At 40.5% G+C, this 24,240-nt stretch overlaps 1 protein-coding gene across 15 annotated transcripts in view; it reads right to left on the bottom strand.

The window, feature by feature from the left end:
• rbfox3a (RNA binding fox-1 homolog 3a) overlaps window positions 1-24,240 on the bottom strand; it is a 600,072-nt gene that overhangs the window by 91,304 nt on the left and 484,528 nt on the right. The window lies entirely within an intron of this gene.

Genomic DNA, 24,240 nt, shown 5'->3' with positions numbered 1-24,240 from the left:
CTAGTGCTACCTGATGTTTACTTCTACAGTTCAACCAAATGAATGCATATGGTGTGATTTTATACTTTAACTGTGTCAGTCTGGGTAACAAGATTAATACTGGTTTTGACAGGTAGACAGGCTGATTTCTCACAAAGTGCTTCTCATCTGAAGCAACCTTTTGACCCCCATGAAAACTTTATATACACTACCTTTCAGAAGTTTGGGGTCACATAACTGCACAATGGTTTTCTAACCATCAATGAGCCTTTCAACACAATTAGATAACACAATGTACCAACAGAACACAGGAGTGATGGTTGCTGGAAATGTTCCTCTGTATCCCATGGAGATATTCTATTAAAAATCAGCTGTTTCCAGCTAGAATATTCATTTACCACATTAACAATGTCTAGACTGTATTTCTAATTAATCTAATGTTATTTTCATTGAAAAAAAATGCTTCTCTTTCAAAAAGAAGGACATTTCTAAGTGACTCCAAACTTTTGAATGGTAGTGTAGTTAAAATAGTAAATACTAAACTCTCACTGAAAAGTTAAATGTTAACAGCAGACTACCCTTATAAAGTAGATGTAGATAGTGGGTATAAGTCTGCCAATGACCATATGTTTAATTTTTTGAGATGACTGTTACTGACTTAATGAAATACAAGCGCTTGTCAACATTTTTACTTGACCAATGTCAGGTTTACGCAAGAACTGGTTTCTGAAATTGTCAAAGCTTTCCATAAAACTAGGAGGTACAATGCTGCCTCGAATTGGTTGAGCAAACCCTGCACACTATTTCTCACTGAGACTCTCATGCTGTGGTTGGGGATAAGACATCTGTATCGCTCAAACTAAGATCTTGTCAGAGCGTCTAATGTCTGACACACCGTTTCTAATGCTGGAATCAGAGGGCTGACTCAGATCATTTTCTTTGATTCACACTTGGCTGGGTGTAAAAAGGTGTGAAAAGTGTGCAGTATAGAATTTCTCTTCAACCTCTGTTTCCCTCGTTCTTCTCATCACAACTGTTTTTGTGTACAGCCGAGTGCAACTCCATGAATGCTTTTTCAGTAAGATAGCTTCAAAGTAAACACTGTCCTCGTTCCCATTCGTGCGATTAATTGCATCAAGCCCCATGGCTGTAACTGCAGGAGTTTTGCCGCAATGTGTTGCCTTTTGGAAAAGGTAGAAACACTTTTGGCCGCATTTATACATGGTGAGACAACACTAAAGCTTGATTGAATCTATAGCATAGGTACATCAGATCCAGAGAAGGAGAGCAACCTTTGTGCCTCATGCTGTTCTCCTCCTGAACTCTCAGGGGTTCCAATAACTTTAAGCTTTGTGCAGTATTGTCTTCTGCAACATTACAATGTCATTGTCAGACACAATCTTACTTTTACACCGTGCAATATTACCATCCTGCACATTCTGCTGTTTTAATTGCTGCTTTTAATTTACTTGCTGTTTTTAAATTGAATTTATTTATATTTTATTGCTGTACATAATCTGCTGTTTTACATCTCCGACACTTATATGGACACGACTGCCTTTACTACCACAGCAGCAAACACTCATACTGTTTCTGTCAGCGGGCCTGAAACTGCACATAACCTGCTGCTTTTGCCCACTCACCATTTTGTGTAGTTTCTTTCTCCTGCTCTTTTTTAATGGACGTTCTTTGCCCATCTAATTGCCACTCGGGGATAAATAAAGTTCTTTCTGTTTCTAATTCTGATCATAGGTGTGGCCTAGTACCTGGACACGTCATACACACACATGAAGTAAATGCAACATAAAGTTTGTTCATGAAGCAAACACAATAACCAGTATTCTGCCATTGTAGCTATATATCATTTTCTGTTTTTCATAGCTCTACCTGTCTTTGTAAAGATGGGCTCAGCTGACTCCAGTGTCTTCTGTCTTTTCTGTGTAGCAATAATTTGAGTAAAAACATTGGTTGTTCAACATTTATTAGCTTCAACTCCAACAGGATCCATTCTGTTTCAGTCATTGTTTGAAATACAAAAAACAAACGCAGTGGCATATAACCCCCACCTTTAACTAGTGTTTTGGCTGTGTACTTGCAGAGCAATGCAAACACATAAGCACTAAAGTACAAATGCACATAACAGCACAGGTGACTTGTAAAGGCTCTGTGTAGATTTAGTGCAGGAGCATAAATCAATCATTCATGTGTATTCTTCTACAACCAAACTTGTATGAAGCACACTTTAGCATGTTTTTATTCCAATGAAAGAATGGAATTTCTTGCCGCCTCATGGAAACATTTGCCGACATTCTTTAACCCAAGAAACAAAATTCCACTTGAATTTAAGGAGGAAAGAAAACTGAAGAATAAAGTGAATATGACTAACTGGTGTCCAGACAGCTTTAGGCAGACCTTCTATATGTCACATGTGTCTCTCTTGTGACATGTATAGGAAATGCAGAATATGGACAAATTAATACAAATGTTGTTTTTCAATCCCCTACAGGTCAACAGTTATATCAGAGGTTCTTGTGGTGACAACTGAACTTTGACAGTATAAGCGGGAGGAGCCAAGAGACTGCAGCTCAGTTAATATGCATGTCTTCACTCATCAGAGTGAAATCTAGTAAAAGCTGTAACTGGGAGATATCACAAGAAAACATCAAACTACCAATTTGACCTACAAGCATCCCAAAAGATATTCAAATCAAATCAAAAATACATGTGGATTTGATTTAGAGCACATTACTTAAGAGAATCAGGTGAAATGCAAGCGTGTTTGATCACAACATAAACCACCTTATCCACACTGACATTTCCCTTTGAAAAGATGTTCAAACACACACAAACACTCAACACAAAGAATGACAAATGCATATAACACTGGAAGGTGATGCAAAGTGCATTTCTTACAAGAGATGAAAAAGATCAATTAATTGATACTGTCTTGATGACAGGCTATGCTTTGAAATTCATGTTCCTCATAGCAATAGTTGACATTTCCCCTCTCTTTTCCACTTCTCTTCATTTTCTCCTCTCTTGCTTCTGTTGTTGCGACTTCTTTTCTCTTCACTGAGGTGGATCGCACACTCTTTCACCCCTCTCCAAGCTCTCCTTCTAATTTACATCCCTGTCAGATAATCATTCCTCCAGCTGGTGATGATGAATTCATCTGACATATTAGCCCCATGCTTTTCTTTTACACTGCTCCAAAATTTAATGGAAAATGGCTTAAAAATTTTATAAATCAATCATTACAACTTTTTGAAGTGGGACAAGGTTCTGACCTTAGCTGTTTCCAAAGGTTTCTCAGATCAATAGAGGTATTGAAGTTGGCTATTCTTATGCATGGAGATTGATGGTGTTGAGCATAACAAAGCAGCTTGCCAATGGCTCAGGGACTGTAGCCACGTCATTCCTGGCAGCCAGTCCTCAGCGACTCCCCAGGCAGAGAAACGTTAGGCTCAATTTAGGGCTTACTTAGACTCACTCCACATACAAATGAAGCAAAAACTAATATCCAGAGCAAATGAATCAGGTTATCAGTGATGAAATGGGACTGACTTTTCTGTACTTGTCAGATTTGGGTATTAGTGATGCTTTTATAAATTTGCTGTTGAAATGAACTCTTACCCAGAACAAATATGGACAAATTCACACCAAAAAGCTCAAGTATGCAATTGTTTTGTATTTATTATTCGTCATATTAGATTTGGTTGTATAAATCCCCCAGGTTAAAAAGTTGTAAAAGTATGTTTAAAGTCAATAATAATACTTTGAAAAAAACAAAAACAAAACATCTACATTTCTGTGACAACAGATTTCGCCTGCTGTAAGTGGACCTTGAATTGAGATCCAACAATATGTTTTAATATTCAAACCTCTCATCTGATGTCATCTCTCTAGAGTTTTTACTGTAAATATGGCGATTGTAGAAGACATCTACATTATTTAGCCCACTCTGTCTCTTCTCAGAACTATGTGACTTTCCTTTATCATTTTTAAAATAAACAAAAAGTAAACAAACTAAGACATTGGGATTATTTTTTAAATCAAATCCTTGTCTTTGCATTTCATACTGCTGAGAAAGACTATGTTGTAGTGTTTAACTCAGTCCTGGAATAGAACATGGAAGGTTCCACATGTTCCGGTTTTACACCAGCTTTTCTTCTGTGTATTGGTCGAGCCCTGATTTATCTTATTTTTAATCTCAGAGACTGTGCAGGGTGGAGCTGTGGCCTGGGGCGAGTCTTGGTTCACTAAAACAAGGAGCCTCATCGATAGGCCACCCTGCCTTGCAGCATCAATAAAGAATTGAGCAGATATATGGCCTCACCTGGTCAATACACACACTGGAGACAAGCACATACACAAACACACACACACACCACCAGTGAGCCATGAACAAAGACAGTTAAGTTAAATAATAGTAGCATGAAGTGTTTGAAGTAAGAGCTGCAGGGTAAATGCTTCACCTGGTGGGTTTCTTTTTAATATTCCTAAATCACGTCATGTCGGCACATGTGATGCATTTCCCTGCATACACACAGAGCTCTGTTTCTATAACTTCAGAGGACATTACTTTGACTTACATTCATTCCCTGGAAACATACCCTAATCCTAACTGTAACAGCCCCAACATAAACCTAAACCCACTCTAACAGTAAGCTGTCACACTAAAATTTTAACATTTACATCATGGGGCCCTAAAATGAAAGCAAATCCTGAAAATGTTACTGTGTAAACAGATTCATGTCCCCACTGCATGAGTAACCCACACACACACGCACGCACATGCATGCACACACACACACACACACACACACAGAGCCATGTTCACACACTGAGTTGAAGATGGTTTTGCTCTGCTGGTGTTTAAGGCAGAATAGAGGGAGCAAGAATAGAGGCTGAGGGAGAAAGAAATTCAGAGCAAGCCAGAGGCAGAGAGAGAGAGAGAGAGAAAGAGAAGGAGTGTTAGAGTCAGTGAACTTCCATCATCCATCAAAGTGACTGAGGCGCTGACACACTGAGACATCCCCAGATCCTTGTCGACAAATTGCGCTGGTAAATGATTTCTCCTATCAGTTAAATCATACTATCCATCCCTCTCTCCCTCCATCCCTCCATCTATCTCTCTGCATCACTCGCTGGTCTCTCTCTCTCTTTCTCTATACCCTGTCTTTCCCTCATTGAGTTTATTTCCCTTTGGTTCAGCGGAGCACCATGCCTGATGTCTGATGGACTCTGGCTCCATTTATATCAGACACATCTGTGATGCTCTCTCTCTCTCTCTGTATTCTGGAGTGAGCGTGATGTGGACTCAGTCTCAGAAAGAATGAGCTCGATCATTTTTTCTAAAGTGTTTCGCTTTAATATAGCGGTGGTTGTACTGGTTTGTCGCAATTAGTTGGACTCTTCGTGTAATTTAGTTAAGCTGGGAGGTTTGTGTTTTTCAATGACTGGTACCTCAGACATAACAGATGGTGACTTTACCCAGCCGATAGGAAGCATGGTGATGAAGTTGGGACCAGCTTTTGTGAATTAAATCTGATTGACTGTTATGGAGATGGTCAGCCCACTTCCTGTACCGGTTAGAGAAAGTGGCCCGGATCATAGAGGTATTACCATCAGCAGCATGTTTGTGTCGCTGCTGCTGCGCATAGCCCAAAGGTAGTGTCTACGGATACGGACCCGTATCCGTAGCCTGTGGGCTATGGATACGGCACTTTCCATTTGCCAGACAGATACGGACCCGTACGCGAGTCTCGCGAGTCAAGAAGCTGCTAACCACTGCAAACTGTTGAAAGGTAAGCAAAGGTTAAGGTTAGGGTTAATGTTAGGGTCAGGTTTAGGGTCCGTACCTGTAGTACCGATGCTACGGGTCCGTACAGCTAGCGTCTACAGGGAGTCACGTGACCAGATCTCGCGTATCTGATTGGCAAATGGCAAGTGCCGTATCCGTAGTCCATAGGCTACGGGTACGGGTCCGTACCTCTAGCAACAACATAGCCCAAAACTAAGACCAGTCTGTAAAATGTCTCTATTCAGAACTGATTAGGCAGAGCCGAGAGCGTCTGTCCTGGAGGGAGCAAATAGCACTGTCGAGTGGCACTGTTAGTGGTAACAGTGGACAGGATTGTGGGAATGACTGACTGACATGGGACAAATCCAGTGATGAGGTATGTAGCGAGGATGAGGTCAGTGGTGAAATAGATAGTATGTGTGTGGCACAGGTAGGAACGACTGATAGTTTTAGTGAAACACAGGTAGGTGGAACAGGTGGAACAGGCATCGCATGTAGGGAACAGGATGCTGAGATGGTGGAGGAGAATGCCTGGAAACATTCTTCATGTAGACATAGTACTAAGGTTGAAAATGTGTGTAGCGTCGGCACAAGCAGGCAGATGGAGTGCAGACACACAGGCCGGTAAGAATCAGGTGCAGTCAGACAGCAGTGATAGTGTGGAGTGTGTCTGACAGCACTGATGTGTCCCGAGGTAAACTGAGTGGTAGCCAGGTAAGAAAGGCTTACACAGCCAAAATATTGAAGTCTTTTCTCCAGGAAACAAAACAAACAAAAATAGGAATATTTTGCGAATACAGAGGTTTCCTTGCTCTCTTCCAGAATCCACATAAAGAAAAAGCAATCGGTCCTTACTGATTAGGACACCTTTACACTAAAGAAAGGTAAGAAACTACTAGTTGTTTTTACTTTTGCTTTAAATATCCCACTATGTATGAACATCTTTAAAATTGGAAATGTGAATGTAAATGAGGCCAAAGAAGAGAAGAAAAAAGGGCAATAGTGTATAAAACAGCATGAATGAAATGAATCGACAAATTCTGAGAGGAGGCAGTGAGAGGAAAAGTCTTAGACCACAAAACATCAGCCCTCAGTGGAGAAGTGGCTTTCCTGTTCTCCACAGCTTTCATTGCAGCTTCTGTGGAGGTTGAGTTTGAAATAGATGGTTTTAGTTTACTTCACTGTTGTTTTTATCAATATCAATGCTCCAACCAACAGAGCAGACAGAAAGTTCTTTTTACAGAAAAACTGTGACAAACCGAATGACTGGCTCTGAGGGTTTTTTATTCTTTGGTGGGGACTGTATTTGTACTGAGAATGAGTTATTAGACTGCAGCCATACAGAACCTCCCAGCATGCCTTGAAGTAGCTGGTCTACTCTAATGGTCTTGTTTCTACTGACATTACACATGGTTCCACCGAAGAGGAGATATGATCTCTTCAGCCTGACTTATTTGCTACAATTTTTAACTCAACATTGTAATATTGTAAGATGTGAAAAATGCTACATATTGGTTTTACAGATCATTTCCTGCTTTATGTGTTTAGATGAATACATATGAAATATTTGACCGAAAGGTGTGTACTAATATTTTAATCTAATATGATTTAATTTTAACTTTGATAAAAATTCTGGGAATGCTCTTAGTTGTTTTGTTGTTTTTTGTGTTTTTACCTGTCTTAGGACATACTGGGGCCATGTAAAGACTGAACTTTAACTCTAGTCTCCGGAGCAAACGCCAGTTCATTTTTGATCTGGTGACTGATATTATGCACACATAAAGAAAATCAAGGACATATTAAAATCCTCACATGAAAAGTTGTTTTAGCTAGCCTGTTAGTCACTAAAGTTAAGGGTGTGCTGGTAATGTCAGAACACCCAAGAACATCCCTCCTTTCCCCCTTTTTTTTGCTAGAGAGGAAACAGACACACAAAAAATAATCCACTCCTGTTCCCTCATTGACATAGGGCAAGAACTAACTAAACCTGGAGAGATTAAAAAAACAAAAACAAGCTGTAAGTTTTCCTCCTCATTCTATACCAGTGGGTATGAGGAAGATGATACCCAAACTGATACATTTGAGTAAAACCATCTTTTAGATGTTTCTATTGGAAGTGTCGTGCCAGATTCTCTTTCATTATCATGCCAGTTATTGGTCACTTGCTTACAAATAGTGACGTGCAGGACATCAAATCAAGTACTCTTGTGTCTCTGCTCTGCATGGATTACAACATCCTGTCCAATGCTTTAACCAGCAGGTTGAAAGAAACTATGGAGCAAGTCAGCCATCAGGATAAGACAGACCTTGCATCAGCAGGCCCATGTTAGATGTTATCTGACAAGTTTAAGATGTTTTGAAGTCTCCAGCTCAATGGATATAAACATTGGACTGATGTATGTCGCCATTACACATCACTGACTTTGCATCTTCTGTCTCCTGTAGTTTGTGTTTGTTCCCTCTGCGGGTGTCTGGATCTGGAGCTAGTCATTTCTGATCTGCAGTTACTGGCCTCACCAACCACCAAGTGTTTGTTGTTCTCTTATTGTTTGTCTGTTCTACATCTGCTGTCCGGTTCTCTCTCCTCCTTACCCTCACTCTAACCAGCTGAGTCAGATGGCTGCCCTCCCTGAGCCTGGAATCGTGTGTTCTTTATTGGTTGTGGACAATGACAAATGGCTGGTAGCATGCAAAGCATTTAGCTCTAGAATTACATATAGTATAATAAATATTGACCCAAAGACCCATCGGTGGCATACAGCACAGTTGGAGAGGAAACTGTTCTCAGCAGATGATCAACAGCACTGGTTACCTGTTGAAATGCTAAAAGTGTTGATTGAACTGGCAAAGACTGGCCTTTATTAACCCTTTACGCTTCAGTGTGTATAGGAATTTCAAGACTGTCCGACGGCTGCAAACACGATTATACAAAGACTATACGCCGATGGAAAGCTTAGATTCTCATGAATCCGCCGGTATAAACCACTTTCAGATGCGATTACAACAGCGGGTGAGAAAAACACATTTGTCCGACAAAAACAAATATTCATCCATCCGTTCTCTGTACACGGCTTCAACGCACACAGCGCGACTCACATTTCCGGGTTCATTATTACACACAGAAAAAAAGATTCCACAAAAAACGGCCATAATCCAACCTTTTACATCCAGACGACACAAGCCAGTAAACTATTTTGTCCAAAACATGTCCTGAAGTCGGTATAAAATCCACGAATCGGTCGTTTTCAAGGAAATGCACCTTGCGATGTGCGTCCAATATTCCCTGTATTTTCGTAATTTTTTTATTTAAAAATAGAATATTAGCGATTTTTGTACTGAAAACGGCTGGAATTGACTGAAGCTTAAAGGGTTAAAAACCTTTTTTCATTCAGTCTGTCATTATGTTTATGTCATCAAGTATACGGACAGTGGGGCAATGTTTTCTTTTCCGTTGTAAATGAAGCAAAACTCGTAGATGATAGTAGCACAACTGTTATTTATGTAATTATACTTGACATCACAGGGAAGGCTTTTAATTCAAAAGATCCCCAAAGTCTTTTTTAAGGAGGTTTGAGGAAAGGATTCAGGCACCAGTCTGCAGCAAGACCGTCATCTAGAGATGGGTTCACATCCTGTGTGGGCCCTTTAATCTTAGACTTGAATTGGCTTTTCACTCATTGTTTACCTTCAGTTTTTACTCACTGTTTGGTTAAGCTTACTACAGGGTTAAATTCAGGAAAATGTCATGGTGTGTGTCAAAATGCAACTTTTTTACAACTTTTTTGAAGCTTCTCCATTTCCTAGAGACCAGCAAAATAAATGGCTACATCACCATGTGTCACAAGAAAAGGTTATCCAGAAGATAATACATTTTCTTCAAATATATAATATGCTCAGAAAACTGAGAATGAAGTTTAGTTTAGCATTTTTGGAAAGAGCAGGGTGAATGTGCTCTCGCAGTGCAAAGAGATTCTGGCAATAGCAGGCAGTGAATGGATTAAATAACTGATAGCAAGAACACTTCCAACACTGTGATTCACTGTAGAATGATGAATACGATGAATTGGGAAGTTTTATGTGAAGTGCAATGTTAATGATAAGTAAAGACAAACACTCTGTATGCTGCTGGCAAAAGAAAAGCCTCTCCAACACCTTTAGAAACAATATATTAAATTTATTCAACTTTCTATTCTGCACCTTTATTGACAAAATAAATACATTTTAAAATACATTCAACATTTAAAACAAGGCTCAGACGGGATGAAAAATTGAGTTTGAATGAACGAACCAGTGATGCTGTCAAAAGGGCGCTGCAGATGTTGAGGAGAAACAGAACCACTTGTTTGTTTATGTGAGAGGAGATTATGCAGAAAACAAAACCAATTTGTTCATTGCAGGGTAATTAAAAAGTTCACACACACACACACACACACACACACACACGCACACGCACACGCACACGCACACTCACACACGCGCGCTTGCACAGCGGGTGTGTGTCTAGTATTGACTCACCCCTCTTCAGCTCTTCCCTTGAAAAGTAGCCTACGGCTTGTCTCCACACTTACTGACCATTACCCAAGCCCTCTGCTGGGCAGAGACATACAATCACACACACCCCTGGAGCTGCAACACCCTGATGATGCCTGTGTATCTGTATAGTATAGGGAGTGGAACAGAGTTACAGGGGAGCTGGAAGAGATGTGATACAGAATGCACAAGTCAAAATGTGTGTGTGTGTGTGTGTGTGTGTGTGTGTGTGTGTGTGTGTGTGTGTGTGTGTGTGTGTGTGTGTGTTTGTGTTCGATCCCGTCAGTGTGACACTGTCTGGGTCCCTTATACCCCCATCACCACAGTTTTATTGTTCTGGATTGACAGAGACAACTAATGAAGATTGGGACTGAGAGTCTGTGAGGCAGATCAGCCAGGGACATGCAAAAAGATAGACAGACACACACACACACACACACAGTGGTGTCACTGTGCAAACTGATTTATGGAGTTAAGAGTAATACCAGTGCACACACACACGCACGGTGTGCACACACACACACACACACACACACACACACACACACACACACACACACACACACACAGATGTCATGTGACTGTGTCATGAGTCATGAACACTCACCAACCCCTGCATCGAAGTGGAACCCTGCTTGTAGAGTGCACGGTTGTATTTTGATGTATGTGCAAAGTATCAGAGTGAAACAACCGGCCACACACACACAGATCCATTCATAGACAAACCGCAGTCTTTTGCCTTATGCAGTTTTTCTGGCCAGACTGTGTAAACATGCCAGAAACTTGCTGCTTTAGTGGGCAATTAATATTGATGTGCACTGCAGACACCAGACAGAACAGGCAAAGAAAAAGATACAAGGAGAAAAAGATTGGAGGAAAAGAGAGGGAGCACTCTCCCAAAACACTGCAGACATTTTGTCAGTAAACAAAAAGTAACGTTGTTGAACTAGCTGGATTCCACTTTAATTAGGTTTAACATGTCTCTTCTAAAACACTGGAAAAAAAGTAAGAATATGAGACAAGGTGAGTCCAGTTCTTCCTGACTTCAGTGTGAGTTGCCTGTCCACCTTCACTCTCTAATATTAAACACTTTACGTTAATCCATGCATTGCACCATTCTTTGCAGCCGCTGTGGCCTAAATTATCAGATAAGATGCAGTTTAATTGATTCTCTATTTATCATATAATTATAACCATGTCTTTGTGGGGATGATCTTATCTGGAAGGTATGAAGGAAAGGTAAACATGACAGACTGCAAACAGACAGCAGTCCAACCACACTGAGGTGTCATTTCAGACGGTGACATCTGCATTGCTCAACAACATTTTTTAGAAAAGTAAAATCGAGAATGTGCATCGACTGACACGTGCAGAAATCTGTGTTCCATCAGAAAATGTTTTGAAAAACACAAAGAAAATAATAGCAGTGAGGACTACACTTCAGGAACCTGGTCATCTAAATGATGCGTGGAGAAAATTTGTCAAATTTCAATAACTTTTCTTTGCCTTTGGATAAAAATGGCCCTGGTCGGGTTCAGCATTCAGTGCTCTCTCTTTACTTTTGTTGCACCAAAAGTCCAAACACTTTGTCTTATTCATTTTCTTGCTGAGACAGTGTTTTGTTTTTTTTTTTTTTTTAATTTAATTACTTCTGTCTGCTCCTGTCAGTCTGTCTATTATTTTATTCAGGCACCATTAGACTGTCCTGTTTTTAAAATCCCAGTGCCTTTCCCAGCAAAAGCCTGTGAATGAACACTGCTGTCGATAAGTTAGTCTGACGCTGAAAATAGTTGGCCTCAACAACAGCAGCCAGAGGAGTACTTTCAGTTACCAGCATGCGCGCGCACATACAACATACACAAAACATTAATCTGCTACCAAGCTAAGCACACCCCAGTGGTCATATAATCATTTAATAATAACATTACATTGGAAATACACTGTTTTAATAAATTACGCAGTGCACAATAACCTCCATCTGTTCGCAGCCTAATAAAACCATGAAATTAGACTCCCCTCTGCAAAAAAGGTTGTCACTCTTTTGCTTTACGTGTGAAGAAACGAGTGAGCTGCCTACACGGAGAAAGTGAAGAACAGAAGAGGAGAGACGGTGAGGAGAGCAGCGCGGGTCAAATATTAGCCAGCGCTGCTTTAACTCCGCATCATTATCATTATCACGAGGATGACTGCAGCTCTGCAAACTCACTCACTTGACGCTAAGAACAGTCTACTGCTACGAATATCAGCGTGTGTGACAGTGACCCAGTCCCTGTGAGTGAGTTATGCATGAGTGTTCGAAACACACTCGCACATAAACACACACACCCAACTCTGACAGAGAGGCAACGGAATCTAATTTAACACTCGACTGAGCAGAGATTGGCCGACACTCCCAGTCCCTCACCGGCCAAGCGGGGACACTCCACGACCCAACCCCTGTGTGTGTGTGTGTGTGTGTGTGTGTGTGTGTGTGTGAGTGTGTATCAGATGATAGCTAAAGAACAAGAAAGCCGGCGAGAGAGAGAGATATATAAAGAAAGAGCAAGCAAGAGAGGAATCATGTTCATGTAGAGTAGTACGATGAGGCTGGTGGAGAGGAGAGACTGTTTAGGATTCAGACTGTGTCGCAGGTCTGCTGGCTGCCAGCTCCCTGTAGGCCTGCTACATGATATTCACTAACCCCCGTAACAATGGCAAACATATGTAAATCTGCCTATGTGCCCAATTCAATCAGAGCCCAGCACAAAGCCACTGACACCACGGGCACACCCGGCAGACGAAGACTAGTTCAATGCTGACACACACTTGTAAAAACGGAGGAGAGCTGTGCATGTGTGTCACTTTATCCAGACAGGCCCACACTCTAGAAATTCTTGTGCCTGTTTAAGTACAGAGTCCGACAATGTTTGTAAAATTAAAATGATGAATACTTGAATATATCAAGTTACATATTTAGATAGATTTCTTTTCTTGATAAATATGGAGCAGCAGCACCCCAATATGAAGATTTGTCAGCGTCAGAGCCACAATCCACGATAAAACAAGGAGCACCCATGAATACATCAGCAAGATGGGTTTCCTGGATGAACTGCAAAGAAAGGAAGGAAGAAGAAACAGAGCAATGAGAAGGAAAATATTGTGGAAGATCAAGTCGTCCCGTGGGATGTGGCATTGGCTGATAGGGGAGGAGACTGACATTAAGAAATCCAAACAGGTCTGAGGGACATATCAGATGCTATGATAATGGCAGCACAAGAGAAAACCCAAAGCACCTGGTCTTTGAGGCAGGGATCTACCACAGACGGGGCCCAAGGTGCAGCCTGTGTAAAGATGCCTCAGAGACAGCCCAGTACATAGTACCAGTAAGATGCTTGCTGGCAGTGAGAGTCATAACCAAGTGGTTGTGGGAGTATACAGAAACATCTGAGCCAAATATGGACTCAAAGTCCCCAATTCCACATGGAACAAGCCATTGAAAGGGACTGTGAACAACAGAGCAGATGTGGAACTTCAAGTTCTAGACTGATAAACAGACATAGTGGTGGTCGACAAGGAGCAGAAGAGGGCAGTTGTGATAAATGTGGCAATCCCAGCTGACAGCAACATCAGAGAGGAGCATAGAAAAAGGAACACCGGGAGCAGATGTGGAAGGTGAAGTTCCAGTGGTAGCATAATAAATTTCGAGCTGTTGCCCTTAAATTGGAAGAATGACTTTAGCAGGCTATAGGCACAACATCTAAAGGCTGGGTTATGCTTTCCGCAAGGATGTGACGTGCAGAAATGAGATGCTTGGAAATCCACTTGAGAGAACGTATGCGGCTTTATACTCCATGTGACATCTGCTCCCAAACTGCAGGGGGCAGTGTATCGTAAACACACGTCTACCAGAGTACTAAATTAGAGTAGAAGAAGTTTGACATTGTTTACACCACTAACAACATGGCATTTTACCGAACAGTTGCATTTCAGCAGTTTGTTTTGATTTCATGCTAGAAATTGTTCATAACCTGGTTACCACGGTGATCTCTGGGTGATGAGTCATATAGATGCCTGTATTTCTGAACTTCTGCTGCTAAGGAGTTCCTGTTCTTCCTCCAGTTTTCTGCATGTCTCCATCCGTTTTGTTAGAGAAATTTGGAGGTGCATGATGCAAAAATTTTCCGCTTGAGAAGGGCCGTGTGAGGGGGCATGGCTGCTAAAATGACGTAATTCATCTGCACAGACCTCGCTGATCTGTCAAGCATAAAGCAGGCTTCGGGCCTCTGTGCAGAATATTATAGTTCAAGAAACTGCTGACCATCGAACCAATGTAGTTGTTGCACATTTGTTTGTGATACTGGGCTGATATATCTATATTTTATGACCCCAGCTCAACAGTTCATTAGCCTTTTGAAAAAGGATCAGCAATTTCCTCAAACAAGCCGTCAGTTTAGTTTTTATAAACTCATTTCTCAGTAGGAACAGTGAGAAACAGATACCACAGGGGCTATTTTCAGTGGGCAAATCCACATTCGATGCTCTGGTAAGGATTTGGGACGGCAGAACATTGTACTATCTGTGGATTTGTATCAAAATATATTTTAGTATTTGTTTTCTAAGAATAAATGAACATGTCAACCAGTGCAACATGAGACTCACTGATGTGTTGTAATGTTTTTGGCACAGAAGAATAAGATGTATCAGGCCCTGGATACAATACTTGCAAGTAGGATCAGTTGATTGCATGTTTCGGTGTTTCCAGTGATTTGGAAACCAGAATAATTTACAGTAACACACACTAAACACCTTGAAAAAATGTTTCACCTGCACCGAAGATAAAGTATGGAATAATCATCAAACAGATTTAATTCAATACTTACAATGCAGAATCTACAATAGACAGTTTTCACAAAGTGTACACACACTCACAGAAACACAGATACACATTGTCTCTGATCTCATTATGAGGTGGCAGTAAGAATCAGCAGGGCCTTAAGTGTATCATGATCACAGATAAAGGCAGCTAGATAACTATTAGCAATCTACAGCTTCCCTTTGGGATTCATCCAGATATCATCAGCCCTTATGAGCCACTACTCTCATCTCCGTAATGACTGGCCTCATTCTGTTTGGATCTATGTGCATGCGCTCTGGTAAATTGAAATGGTACCACATTTGTTTGTGTTGGGATTATATATTTTTCTTCCTCTTTCTGCATCTTTGTCTGTGTTTGTGCTTTAATAAGTGAAAAAGCCTCAAGGGTATTAGACCTTAGGATTGCTCTCTGGATAGCATACATACTGTATTGACTATAAGCCATGGCCACTGAAAGCCATTAGGCTAAATGATTCTAACTTGGCTATAGCAATAGGCTGTGGCAGCTCAATCAAATGAGAGTGCCTTGGACAGGAGGCTGTGTCGATAGTGGGCAATTGAAGCAATGTTGATAGTGTTGAATAAGAGTGCAAGAAGAGAAATCGAGTCTTGTGTATTCCGACCATTCAGTCGAAACTGGATAAGTATGAGGAGCAAGTGATCCCTGCTTTTATTTGGTAGGGATGATGAGATAAGCTGTCCTGCTGAACTTTCCTTAACATAGACATGCTCCTATTATCCTATATAATATGCTATCTTTAGCATATTCAATAGTGAATAACAAACATTCGTAACATACAAGCAGATAGTTGCTTTATCTGATTTTGTTCACTAGTATTTAATTGGTCAACCTGTTAAGACTATTCAATAGGCATTATGTACTGACCAGTCATATGAACAGTTTCATTCTTATGTAAACAAGACATTTAATTTTTGACACTGATCAATTTTGTAATTCTCATTTTCTCAAAAGGTACAAATGAAATTCAAGAGTTATCCACACTTCCTATAACTCTGAATTCTTATGCATTTTAGTAATTTCATCGATTCATTATAAATCATCTGAAAATATAACAAAATCTGCTGGGCGATAAATATTAATACAGCAATATGAAATACACATTTTGGTGATGTAGAAAGCTGCGTCACATACATTTTCTTAGCATGACCTCTTATCTTTTTCTGAGTGATTACAATCGACTACAGCTGGTGACTCCTCTGAGCCAATTAAAATGGGGCCTATTTAATACACTCATCAGACTCAACCACAAATGGCACAGTGGGAAAGTCTGAGGAGCTCAGCACAGATCTGAAAAAGGCAATCACTGACTTGAAACAAAAGGCCTTCTAAAGGAAAGTTGTGGGGTCAGGAGAAACAAATAATGAGCTGTTTGGCTACAATAAGCAGAACTGTGTCTGGAGGAGAGAAGATGAGGCCTTTAATCCCAAGAACGCCAAATCTACTACCAAGCATGGTGGTGGTAGCATTATGCGTCGGGGTTGTTTAACTGCTTGACACAAAATAAATGGAATAATGAAGACAGAGGTTTACTTCCATATTTTTTAGGAAAAACTAAAACCATCAGTCAGAAGACTGGGTCTTGGATGCAGTTGGATGTTCCAACAAGACGACGACCCCAAATACTCAATAAAAGTGGTAAAGAAATGGCTAAATAAGGACAGAATTAAAGTTGTAGACTGGCACGCCCAAATTCCTGATTTATACCTAATCAAGAAACCTCATTATTTCCATCACTGTATAGCACTGGTCTGTTGGAGCATCAGGAGATGTATTTTCCTGTTCTTTTGAATGAAATGATACCACTAATGAAATGTCTAAATGTGTATGTTACTACTGTACTCTGACGTAAGCGTGAGGCTTCATGGTGTGAAATTCTTTACTCAGTTATGGCCTGTCTGTGAGTAAAACTTAAGCACAAACAAAGCTGGACCGGATGCATTATATGGCCATTTTAACCAAAACAAATCTTCCCATGAACAGGCAGTAGTCATCATTTTGATTTTAAACAAATTTGTGCATTTAAGACTTTGGTGAGTCAACTTTGGAACACTCCTATAAATAAAACTGAAGAAAAGGAAAAACATTTTTGAGCAAGAATACAAAAACCTCCTGGCATGGAGTCCAAAATGCATTTGACAAAATAGATTCTAATTACAGCTGCATCTGTCTTAATAAATGCACAGAACTGCTCTATTTTTATAGCACTGGCATCATTTTTATTGGTAAGAAAGTGCCTCAAAATGATCAGTAAATTACTGTGCCTGCATAGAAGAACAGTGAGCAGAAAAAACAACGGGTCACAGTTAAAGGGGGATGGGGGTCTGTGATGAATGTTCACTCTGCCTTTTCTTTTCCAAATAATTCTGATTCCTCTTCCTATTAGTTTTTTTTGGTCTGGTCTTTCCTCAGCCATGTCATAGGCTACTCTATTTTACATGGGTGAATACACAGCTTCTATTACTGAAAAGAACAATGACTAAAGTTATAATAAACCAAGATTCTCCTGTGGTCTAATCTAATTGTGTTCCTTTGTGACTGAGATGACTGTTGTAATCCTATGTGCTACAGGTACAGGACGACATTTGCACATAAACTTAAATCTCTTTAGTAGATCTTCTCTTTACTGGAGAGAGAACTCCTCTTAAATGTTTGATGCTTTAAGACCATTTCATTGTAAAAGGAACCAGAGAAGAGTGATAACAACACTACATTATTCATAGAGGCCTTCTATCACAGCACTCTTTTTGTCTGAGGCAGACAGTGAGACAGCGACAACAAGAGGAATGAAAGAGATGGGACAGAGGGAGACTGATGGAGAGCAAGAGAGACAGACAGAGAGACAAAGAGCTTAGGAAGGCAACGAGAGCGACAGGGACAGCATTCTATTCCGACTTACAAATGAACAATTGATGTACAAATCAAAACACATCAATATCACAGACACTAAACCAAACTCCTAAAGCACATAAAACAGCTTCTTTCCTCTCTGTGTTGTAGCCCAGTCTTCAACAATGCTCAAACCAGTATAGCACCAAGATTTGTTGTGAAGGATTGTTCTCTTGCTGAATGAGAAGATAGTAAGAATATGGAATAAGTGAAATAAATAACATTCACTGATTACCAACCCTAAAGGGAAACAAGAAATAAATCTGAGATTTTATTGCCCAGGAATTCTGTTAAGTTGTCTAGTTAAATGTTTTGTGAAACAGTTATTCCTGCCACTTACACTTTAGCTCTGGCTGATATTTTGTTGGAAATGTGTAGAGAAATATATATCTCTTGAAGCTGAACCAATAATTTATATCAATTGAAAATGGATCGATCAAATGATTGTGCGCAAGATGAAAGATGTTGCAAAGATGAACCCGCAGACAACTGTCACTAACTCTGTGGTCCCCGTCAGCTTCACAGACTATTTCAGCATCTTTCCGCCCACTGACTTGTTCAAAACATGGCTGTTTCGGTTCACTGTTGTTGCTTTTATCTTCATTGTTTTCAGAAGCAGGTGGCAGCTCTTATAAACTGACTGTTCACTAGCTGCCCAGCACCATACATCAGATACAATTAGTGACTAACATAGTGAAGCATTGAGAAGGACAAAAAGGAGGATATTTTTATCAGGAGTTCACAGAGACAAAACCATCGCACCAGGACAATATTTTACAGATTTTTGTTGTTATTTTAAAGTAAAAAATAACAAAAAACAACAACCGACTGTTAAAACTAATATGCATATATCAGTTATTTATAGCATAATTGCATTAAAAAATCATGTATATTTTTTCTTTTTTGTGCATCATTTTTACATGAAATAGAGATAGAATAAGATGATTCGTCAAGTTAGTGTATTGGTTGGGTTTGGTTTTCCCCTGCACTGACAGGGATACAGGATTCAGTCCTGGCTAACCTGCACATAGAATGAGTAAAATGCTACATTTTCTTTTAAAAGTAACTGAGAATCCCTAAAAAATATGTCCCACCTCTCCAAAGTTAATGATTTAATGACAACTGAATTTCCAGAACTACAGTGAGTCAATACCTAAATAACTATTACAGAATAAGCAAGATGATGCTGTGCCGGCTAACAGGAGACCTGACCTGTACAGCTGAATGGAACAGAAGGAAATTCTGTCTTCTCTTGCCGATAGGAGCTCTATAATTTGATGCACTGGTCTGCATCTGTGTTTCACCCTGTGGTTCCCAGCAATCCATGTGCTTCATCAATGAGCCTGCCCCATGGGGTGCTTCTGGATATGCTAATCAATTGCCAATCTGGATGCAAAGACTGAGGAGCCAAGCATGCAAATGAGCTGATTTAGGTCGGACTGCCACAAGGGAACCAGGGACTTGATTTATAAATTGCTGAAGTGTCTTCAGTGAAGGCCATGCTTGATTTGGCTGAGTTGAATTGGATTACGATAATCTTGGTTAAGAGCATGGCACAAGAGAGTGAGAGCTCACACCTGTTCTAATCCAGCATGGTGATTTTTAAACAGTCAGATGTACCACAACAAATATCTGGCCTCTTATATTCATTGTGTTGTGTGAAAATTATGAAGAATACATGTGCTCTTTAACTATACATCTTTGTGTACCAGTCGCATTCAAATGCACACTCCTTTCTACACTTGGACGCACTTTTTTAAAGGTGCTTGGCAGGTAGGTTGTTCCAGGCATTTTGGATAACTCGACACGGTTCTTCTGTATAGGCTGGCTCATTGTGTTTTGTCTTGAGTACATTTAAAGCCACTAGGATATAGGATGAAATTTACTGTGTATGTAAACTTGACCAATAAAGCTGAAGTGCTGTTGAGAACTTATGTGTTGCTCAGAAAGCACTCATTACATACAAGGAAGGAGGCACAGCATATAAATATAGAGTTTTCTAAAATGAAGCTTCATTCAGTCAGCTTGCTATAACTATGTTTGAACAAACACACTGTTTATGCATGTTCAGCCCCACCCTGAAGCACTGCATCCAATAACACATACAAAGATGCACTTACAGTTGTGCAACCACGGCACCACCACACGATCCTTGCTTCACTGTTCATCTACACAATGTTCCATTTCTTCAGGATGACTATAGTTTTAGTAATAAAGGAGAATTCTGCCCCGTTTCCATGACACTCTCTGATATGTTCCTCAAAGCCACACTATGACACACTATATTCCACTACATTCACCAGGCTGGAGAGAAATGTCCTTATTTTTGAAAGAAAAGCAGTTTTTCCAATGAAGATAATATGAAATGAATCAGAAATTCAGTCTAGACATTGTTAATGTGATAAATGACTATTCTAGCTGGAAACGGCTCCAGCAACCATCACTCCTGTGTTCTAATGCTACATTGTGTTAGCTAATGGTGTTGAAAGGCTCATTGATGATTAGAAAACCCTTGCCCAATTATGTTAGCACATGAATAAAAGTGTGAGTTTTCATGGAAAACATGAAACTTCCTGGGTCACTCCAAACTTTTGAAGAGGTGTGGAGACATTTCTCTCTTTATCACCCTGAATTGCTTATGTGAGGTTTATATTGAATAATAAGATCACTCAGTATAAAGTTGAAGTATGAAGATACCAAGTTTACATGCATAATCACAAAAGCAATATACTTCAAAACTCCAATCAGAACTGGGATATCCATAACCCTAAACTGAGCAGCTTCCAGAGTGGAAACTCTAGAGGTCTGGAATTCTAGAGGGAATTCCAGGAGTCCCTCAGAGAGGTTTTGTGGGCTCTGGAAAATGAGGAATAATGTCACATTACTATAATTCTCTATAATGGTTTCCAGATAGTTTGTTGTTTAAGAATGACTGATGTTTTCTGTCACCGGTGTTTGTGACTGTGTATAATATCGGACAATGTGGTTGCAGATGCTTTCTCTAAGTTTGCGATTGTTGAAATATTTCACTTTTTTTTTTTTTTTTTTACCGTGGTACCCAGAGACCTATTTTTGGGCTCCCTCCATCTCTCCTCACATTTGTTTCCTCCCTCTTCATCGTCTCCTTGTTCCTGTGCTTCACAGCTGCCATGTCCCTGTCTGCCTGCCCTGACTAATGGGTACAGAGTGCCCCAAAGCGCCCCGGAGTGCCCTTTTGCATTCCACCCATGGATAGTCCATCACACATATACAAAGGAAAACACATCCTTTCCCAACAACACATACACACACTTGCACACATGCACACACTGTCATCCTAAGATGCCTGCCTAGTCAGGAATTCTTCAGGGCAAGGGTTGTGGGGGAGGAGGGTTTTCACCTGCTGAATATCTTGCATAATGTGTTTTGAATAATGCAAATGCTTGAGCTGGCAGACTTCTGGTACATCATGTTTCCCTGCCCAAAAAGAGGGCGCTTTCAGGGTCAACACTTACGAGGGCATGTACTGTAAGTAGATGACGAAGAAACGAGTGGGGTGAAATTCTCTGATGAGACATTGTATTTATTATCCACTCTTAAATTCAAAATAATTTAATTGGGACGGACATTACAAGTTTTGCAAAGGTTGCTTCTGCAGTGTTTACAGTGTAAGCATACTAAAATGCAATGTTTCAAGAAAAATATAACAAATGGCGTGTAGAAAATAATGAAAATGACTGAAAAATTCCAAATTAAAGTAATAGAAACTTTCTCCATTCATGTATATACTGGTGACCAGAAACAAAGAAGGTTAATGGTTTGGTGACCCTCTGACTTCTCTCTGTTCATCAATAAATATAACGCAGAAAATACTTTTCATTTAGTAAAGACATGCCTATCATATGATGAAATCATTCAATTTTGGATTAATTTGAAACTTTCTGAAAGCTTTCTTCTTCCATTGCAGCATAGTGTATCCAGCCTTCCTATGTGGACACAAATACAGCATTTCCTTCGGAGACTGAAAGAAGAAAATTTTGAACAAGACCAGTGAGCCACAACGCAGGACTCTGCAACATGCGCCTTCATTATCATGAACCCACAAAGTGTAGCTCATTTGAACTCCATCCCACACACACTGACCAGCTGTGTCAAATACTCACTGCAGCAACAACTGTTTATTCACTGAGTTCCACTGAGTCAGTTATTTCCACCTGTTTGAGTCGTGTAAAGTTACTCCTGTTTGATAAAATAGTGTTGTGCACCTGATTAGGAAAAAAGTTAATTGAAAGTGATTTTTGAAATATTTACATCTGCACCTCTTCACCAAAACATATATTTGTTTTCAATTTCTTCTTTTTTCTTTTAGAGGTGACAGTTTGCCCTTGTGCACATGCACATTATTTCAGTGTCACCCAGACACACTTGCTGACACACAGAGAAACACAGCAGACGGAGACATGCTCACACATACATGGTGGTAGAACACCCTCCGACAGTGCCCAGAGAGGGTAGAAGGTCAGCCTTTAATTGAGTGTGCATGTTGCAGTGTGTGCAGTCTTTCTGAGTGTGTGTGAGCGTATCGGGGGTGAGGAGGGGCAGCTGTCTATCACTGTGGGGCTAATAGGACTCCAGGCTCAGGAGTGCTGATGTGGGCAGGATGAGGCTGTAGAGGAGCATATTTCATTTTCATTCACACTAATATCACACCATCACATACTCTTCTCTATGTATATACTTTATATACGCGGTGCGTGTGTCCGTGCAGGACTGGGATGCGGAGAAATGTTGACTCCTTAAAGCACAGCTTTCTAATGAGGAATGTGATTCTGCCCTCCCTATTTTCATCCATCTCTCTCTCCTCTTTTTCTTCTCTCACCAGCACACGATTCATCATGTCAGATGTTAATATCCCTAAAGGTCAGACGGAGTCATAAAAGAGGAAAATATGCTTTGTTAAACTTTTTCCCTGCCATTTTTCCCTGTCGTCTTTTTTCCACTCACTAACGTTATCACATCGGTGTGTGTGTGGGGGGGGGGGGGGGGGGGGGGGTGACCTGGGTTACTGTTACCACAACAATCTTTAGGGGCGTGATTGATAACCACAATAACGGGAGCTGGCACTTGGTCCAGCATGGAGGAGTAAGTGCTCCATATTTGCTTCACTACAAAGAGTGGAAGAACCAAAAGAATGCAAACCTTTTGGAATGAACTGGCTTTCTGCATAAATGTGTCCAAAAATGTGATTTGAGCATCAAAAATCATGTGTTTTTATTGAAAACACTCTCACAATTCCTAATGATGCTCCAACATGTCAGTGAACCAATGGATTGAAGAACTGGTGGAGTCTCCTCTGGGTGCAATGACATAAAACAAGTGATCCTAGAAGCTACAGATCAGACGGGCACCACCTTCAGGAGGATTTTGGACTATCCTTCCTGGCAGAACTGCTTTAGTTCATCCAGATTCTTAGACTTTTCTGGAGTGAATTTCTTTCTTGAGATCTTTCTCTGTTGGGTGAAGCTACGGGCTCTGACTGGGCTACTCCAAACGGCAGATTTCCTTTGAAGTGATTTTAAAATTTCATTTGGTGTTAATGGCCCACTGCATCGCCCATATCTTTGGCAGTCTTCAGGCAAACAGCTATGTTTTTTCTGAGAGGAAAGAACTTTCTCTGCAGCATTCTGCCATGTATCTGGCCCTGCCTCCTGCTGTGCTTAGCAGGCAGTCTTCCTTCCCCTCTTTCCTTTCTTTCCCTGACTGTGGGTGTGTCAGGTGTGTGCTAGCCTGGTCCACAGTCTAATGACAAAAATGAAGACACCTGCGCTTGAGACCGGTTCACTTGCTGCTGTTTACCACCTTGCTCCATAAACCCAAGCTCAGATCCTCGTTTAGCGGCTCACTGCTAAGCAGACAATGGCTCTTCTTGCTCTTTTGTGCTTTGCCTCGTTGATATTAACCTCGGTTTCCTCTGCCTAGTGCTCTGACTGGTTCTCAGCCTCGAGTTAGCCTCCAGTTACTGTACCTACAGATCTGTCACCCAAAATCTCTTCTGGATCTTCAGCCTGTCCTGTTCCGCCTTGTCATATTTCTCTCCTGGAGTGTTGCTATGTTGTTAGGTTTCCACTAGTGTGTAACTCAGATAAGTGTTTATTAGTACCAATGTGTTTCCCTCGTGTTCTCTGTC

Source organism: Acanthochromis polyacanthus, chromosome 19 (genome assembly GCF_021347895.1).
Source record: "Acanthochromis polyacanthus isolate Apoly-LR-REF ecotype Palm Island chromosome 19, KAUST_Apoly_ChrSc, whole genome shotgun sequence".
NCBI lineage: Eukaryota > Metazoa > Chordata > Actinopteri > Pomacentridae > Acanthochromis > Acanthochromis polyacanthus.
Note: the sequence above shows the minus strand (reverse complement) of the source record. Positions and strands in the feature narration are given on the sequence as shown.